Here is a 6,057-nt window from a genome sequence, read left to right as displayed (position 1 = left end):
TGCTGTGGAAGCTCCATCTGTAAGGTCACAGGTTGGAAAGATCTCCTACATCCTCCCTCCAGGGCCTCAGCTGTGAGTTGTATGTCTCTTGCTCCCTGGAGGGTTAAGGTGTCCTGCAGTGACTAAGAGGTCCAAAACCTGGTTCCCTGGTGGCCTGACTCAGAGAGTAGCAGTGTGTGGTCTCCCCTGCGACATCCTGTTGTGAAGGATCCTTTTCCTTGTTTCCGAGGATCTGCTGTAATCTCCAGGCAGGCAGAGGAAGTAAGGAATGGGAAAGAGTCTTGGGGTTTATATAAGAGCCTGGCCCTGAACTTCTGCCTGTGGGACAGCTTTCCTGAGCCACTTCGGCTTCCCCAGGAGCAGAGCTTGCTGTGGTCAGGCTCTCCAGGTCCAGGTCAGAGAGCAAAGGAAAGGTAAATTTGGCACATGGTAAAAATAGGCCTGTGGTTATTTTAGAGCTGTTTTGCTTGAATCGGAGGAGCGACACTTGGATTTTGTTCAAACTTCCTGTCAATCCCGTGGGTCTCTGCCTCCTCATGCTTTTCCTCCAGTCTGGAAATGTGCAGAGGGTTCTAACTAGGACCCACAGTCATTTTACATTCAGGTTCTGCCTATACACAAGCAAACACACAGAACTGAAAAGTGTCACAAATAGAGCTCCCCTTTACCAAGTACAACACACTCTATTTTCTATCCTGTGCTAATTCATTCTTTAAAATCTCTGGTTATGATCCAATCATGAATTTAATGACCCACTAATGAGTAGCACTCAAGAGTTTGAGGAAAAAAAAAACAAACAGCAGTCTGTCTAGTCTTCCTTTTTTCTTTTCTCTGATGCCCTCACTAATCAGTTTCATGGTTTTGGCCACTGACACCTAAACTTCCTAGCGCCTTTTTTTTTTTTTCTTTCATCCATAAAAAGAGTAACTTAGTAGCTCCAGTTCAGTTCAGTTCAGTAACTCAGTCGTGTCCGACTCTTTGTGACCCCATGAACCACAGCACTCCAGGCCTCCCTGTCCATCACCAACTCCTGGAGTCCACCCAAACCCACGTCCATTGAGTCAGTGATGCCATCCAGCCATCTCATCCTCCGTCATCCCCTTCTCCTCCCACCCTCAATCTTTCCCGGAATCAGGGTCTTTTCCAATGTGTCAGCTCTCCGCATCAGGCAGCCAAAGTACTGGAGTTTCAGCTTCAACATCAGTCCTTCCAATGAACACCCAGGACTGATCTCCTTTAGTAGCTCCAATATCTCCTCAATTTCCTGCAGTTGTGTGGTTTGGTCACGTTCTTCCTTTAAAAAGAATCCCCTGTGGCTCTTCTTGGGAAGGCCCCATTTGGGAGTCAAAAGTGTCAAGTTCAAATAAAAAAGGGATTGGTGTCTTCCCTCCCCTTCTCTGGCTGTGGCTTTATGACAAAGAGTTGAACTTTGACCCTAATGTTCACAGCAGCAATATTTACAATAACCAACACGTGGAAGCAACTTAAATGACAGGTAAATAGATAAAAAAAAGATGTGGTACATATATACAATGGAATATTATTCAGCTGTAAAAAAAATGAAATAATGCCATTTACAACAACATGGATGGATCTGGAGATTATCACACTAAGTGAAGTAAGTCAGACAGGGAAAGACAAATACCATGATATCACTTATTTGTGAAATCTAAAAAAAAATGATACAGATGAACTTATTGACAAAACAGAAATAGACTCACAGACATAGAAAACAAACATTGTTATCTAAGGGGATAGCAGGGAAGTGAGGGAGATAAATTAGGAGTTTGGGATTAGCATATATACTGCTATATATATAAAATAAACAACAAGGACCTACTGTATAGCACAGGGAACTATAGCCAATATCTTGTAATAACCAATATGGGTAAAGAATCTGAAAAATAAGACTATATGTATAACTGAATCACTTTGCTGAACACTTGAAACCGACACAACACAGGAAAATTAACTAAGTTTCAATTTTTAAAAAAAGCTAAGCTTTGGATATGGGCAGATCAAATCCCAGCTTCCCAAGGTGAGCAGTATGGATTCCTTGACCTTTCTGTAACTCAGATGAGGACGACTGTGTTCCATGCGTTGCTGGTGGGGGGACGGGTTTAAGTAGTTCACTGGCAGTGCAACCCTGACCCCTACTTCCCTCTCTCCCCACTTCTTTCTTCTCCTTTCCTCTCTCTTTTCCTCTTAGATTTATTCAACTTCTTTGTGGGGGAACCGTCTCAACACTACCTCCTCTATCTAGTTTTATAGTTTGCCAAGCACATTCACCTTAGTCCTCACAAAAACCTGGGGTTTGGTGCTCAAGCTATGATGCCCATTTTGTAGAATAGAAAAAGGAGACTAAAGCAACTAGCTCAAGCTCATCAAGCTGTTAGAGGCTGTAGGCTCAGAGCTTCTTGTGCCAGAGTCACTGGTTTTGCCTGCAAACCCCTTAACTTAATACAGTTTTAAGGGGAGCCTTTGACCTGGGAAGAGTCTGCTGATGGTGATCAGACAGGTAACCAGGCCTTATTACAGGCATATCTGAATTCACATACAGGTGTTATTTTTGTGAACAGTTGCCAAACATTGTTTACAGCAAGCACAAAAATTTTGACTCATTCTGATCTTTACTATAATCTCCAATCATCATATTTGTTCCTTATTTTTAACTGCTTCACTTACCAAGATATATGCTCTCTCGGGGCAAAGACCGTATTTGCTTAGTCATGATTGTATCCCCAACACCTAGCATGGGGTTTGACACAAGAAATACTCATTGCATAAGAAATATTTGTTTTGATGAAATGAAGAAACACGCCACCTGTGGGAGACTGGGTTGGGAAACTATATTTATTTATGTGCCTCATTTAATACCTGTGCTCCTCCTTGGCCTGGATGATGCCATGTATTATCCACACAAAGTGAATGGGGAATGGAGGCGATTATGTGGATAAATCTGGCAGGATGAATGACCCACTCCAACATCAATTGTCTGGTTATTTTAGGTGGAAGCAGTTTAAAACCCAAAGAACTGGAATGATTGCCTACTGTCTCCATTTCACTTCATTATTACAGTCCTAGCTGCAGACAGACATGGAAATGCTTCCCCATCTGGAGGGTGGCACCCCAGCAGATACAGCACACAGACATGCACGCGCACACAGGAGCGAGGGAGAACAGGAGTGGGAGAGTGACAGGAGAGGGTTCCAGGCGCCTTGCTTTCCACCAGGAGAACCTGCTTGCCTGGCCTTTGGCCGCATTCACTCTTCCTACCCACCAGGTGTGCATCGCTGGAGCCAAGGTAATCACTCTTTGACCGTGGAGAATTGGACTAGCTCTGAGCTGAACCCTTGTGGGCAGAAAGGACTGGGCTGACAGACATACTTCTAAAGGAGATACATTCTTCAATTTGGGATTTAAAAAAAGAACAGAAAAAAACTCAAGCCCAAGCCAAGAAGTTTAGTTTTGTCATGTCAATAGGATTTAAAAATGTTATTTGGCTGGAGCTGGAAGTTCTGCAAAAGAAAAACAACTTGGCTCTCTTCTCTCCCTTTGCCTGCTGGTTCCCGCTGGTTCTGTCCTTAGTTCTCTGCTAAAGCCTCACCTCCCAATGTGGTTTAAAGACACCTCTCATTGGGGAAATCACGTGTAGTCTTGATGCTCATGTCCTGTTCTCCCCACCCCACCCCACTTGCTTCTGAGGAATGGGGATCTCTCAGGGAACCCACCAAGCTTCTGAGAAGAATGGAGTGGGGTTGGGGCAGAGCAGCTTCTCGTCATTTTAGGGAAGGAAAATGGAGGCCAAAGTAGGAAGGGGAAGTTACGGGAGGAGACACAATAGTTACTGCCTACCATGTACTGAGCTGGCACCAGGGAGTTGCTTTATGTGATGTTGTATTTGAAGCTCAGACAACCCCGTGAGATGGGTATTGTAGGCAGTTATATCTCTGTTTTACAGATGAGAAAGCTGAAGCTCAGAGGGGTTAAGTGAGTTATCTAAAGTCACATATTTAGTATGTGGCCAGAGTTTTTGGATTCCAAAACCCATGTGCCTTCAACCATGTACAGGGAGTTATTTGATCTGAGTCAAGGAGGCATTTGAGCCTTCTATCGAAATGCATCCTGCTTTCATTTGTTCTTGCCTCTGAGCCTGTGCTGACAGCATTCCCTCAACCTCTTGTTGATATCCTAGCTATCTCTTAGGTCTAGTCACCTTTTCCCTCCTTCACAAAGTTTCCCTTGATTCCCCAAGCCACAATTATAACCACTTCCTTCTGTGTTCCGTCAGTGGGTCTTTTAACTAACACCTGCAGAAGCATCTCTGAGGGTCTGGCTTGTGGCCTGGTTGCTGGGCGTGTATGTGACACTTAAAGAGGCTGGGATATTCTGGTCCAAACTGGCCTCAGCTGAGAAGGCTGAGACAAGGTGTGGGGGGGTACAGGGCCCAGGAGCGTCTCCTCTGCTCCAAGACTTGGGGGGACACTCAAAACCCAGAGACTGTAGACCTAGCCCTCCACAGAACTCCACTGCTTGGCGGCCTCCCAACATCACACTCAGATTCCAGGAGAAGCTCTCCTTCATCCTTTTGGGACGTCAGCAGTACAGGGAACCAGGAATCACTAATAATTCAATGCTGCTACCCTCAGAAGCCTCCCTGCTTGGTCCTGCGGGAGTAGAGTCATGGAAAGATGATGAAGTACTGCCCCTGAATCCCCCTGGTTTTACCCCAAGCATGAAAGTGTAACCCAGGCACTGGTTACACTTCCAGGCCCTTCCTGGGCTGGGCCCAGCATCTTGTCCTCTCTGGGGTATATCTGGGGATGCAGAAAAGACAAGGATGGAAACCCCTGCCTCCTGGCCTGGTTCAGGTTGGGTCTCCAGCCTCCCCTGGGTTACACTCTTCTTGGTCCAACTGTCCACTTGCTGCTGAAATAATACAGGGCAGCCAGAGCAGAGAGGGGTCCCTGTCTTGGTCCTTTTCTAACCCTAACAGTAGAAGCAAGGATGTGCCTGAGTCTGGAACACGATCCATAGCTTTCCACAAATATCAGCTTTTGACTTGAACTTGTGTATCCCTGATTGTGCATCCCTGTGAGTGTGTATGTGCACATGTGTGTGTACACATGTGCTTGTATAGCTAGGTAATATATAGCTTATATAGCTCAGGGTGATAGGATATGCTTGGACAGAATTTGAAGTTCAACCCAACCAACCCCTCCACTTTATAGAGAGTGCGTTACTTTCTCAGTCGTGCCCAACTCTTTGAGACTCCATGTACTGTAGTCCACCAGGCTCCTCAGTCCTTGGAAATCTCCAGGCAAGAATACTGGAGTGGGTAGCTGTTCCCTTTTGCAGGGCGTCTGCCTGACCCAGGGATCAAACCCAGGTCTCCTGCATTGCAGGAGGATTCTTTACCTTCTGAGACACCAGGGACTCCATTTTATAGAGAGACAGCTTATTTTAGTCAATAGGAGTCTTTCCCTGACACACAGGATGTCAAAAATATGTAGGCAGACCCCATGGCCACCCAGGAGGAAGGGCCCCTGCTCATGCTGGCCTCCCTGACTATTATGTGGTCTAGAACCCTTCCTCTCCTCCCAAGGAGCTCTCTCCTTTCCTCGAAGTTGTTACTAGATACCCACAGACAGAAGACATCATTAAGGATACAGAGATTCCTGTCATTGTCTGGGATCCCCATCTACCCCGCCTGCCCCTGCCACCATGTGGCCCCGCCTATCCCAGCAGGCTCATACTCTACCATACACCTTCACCTTCGTCCCTTTTCTCCTGAAGCCTTGCAACAACCTTGTGAGGATGCTTCATTATCCCCACTTTACAGCTGAGAAGACTGAGACTCAGAAGTCAAGGGCCTTGTCTGCAGCACTCAGCTGGTACCTAGCAGGATGGGGATTGGAACCTCAGCCGTCTGGACCCCCAGTGTTTGCTCTGAGCCAGCAGCATGGGGAGAACTCGGGAGGTGAACGCACAGTGTCCTGTGACTCTTTAGCTCCTCTGGGCCACAGAATTTCCTGGAAGGAAGTCCATGGCTGCTTC

Source organism: Muntiacus reevesi, chromosome 3, assembly GCF_963930625.1.
Source record: "Muntiacus reevesi chromosome 3, mMunRee1.1, whole genome shotgun sequence".
Lineage (NCBI taxonomy): Eukaryota > Metazoa > Chordata > Mammalia > Artiodactyla > Cervidae > Muntiacus > Muntiacus reevesi.
This window is presented reverse-complemented; position numbering follows the sequence as displayed.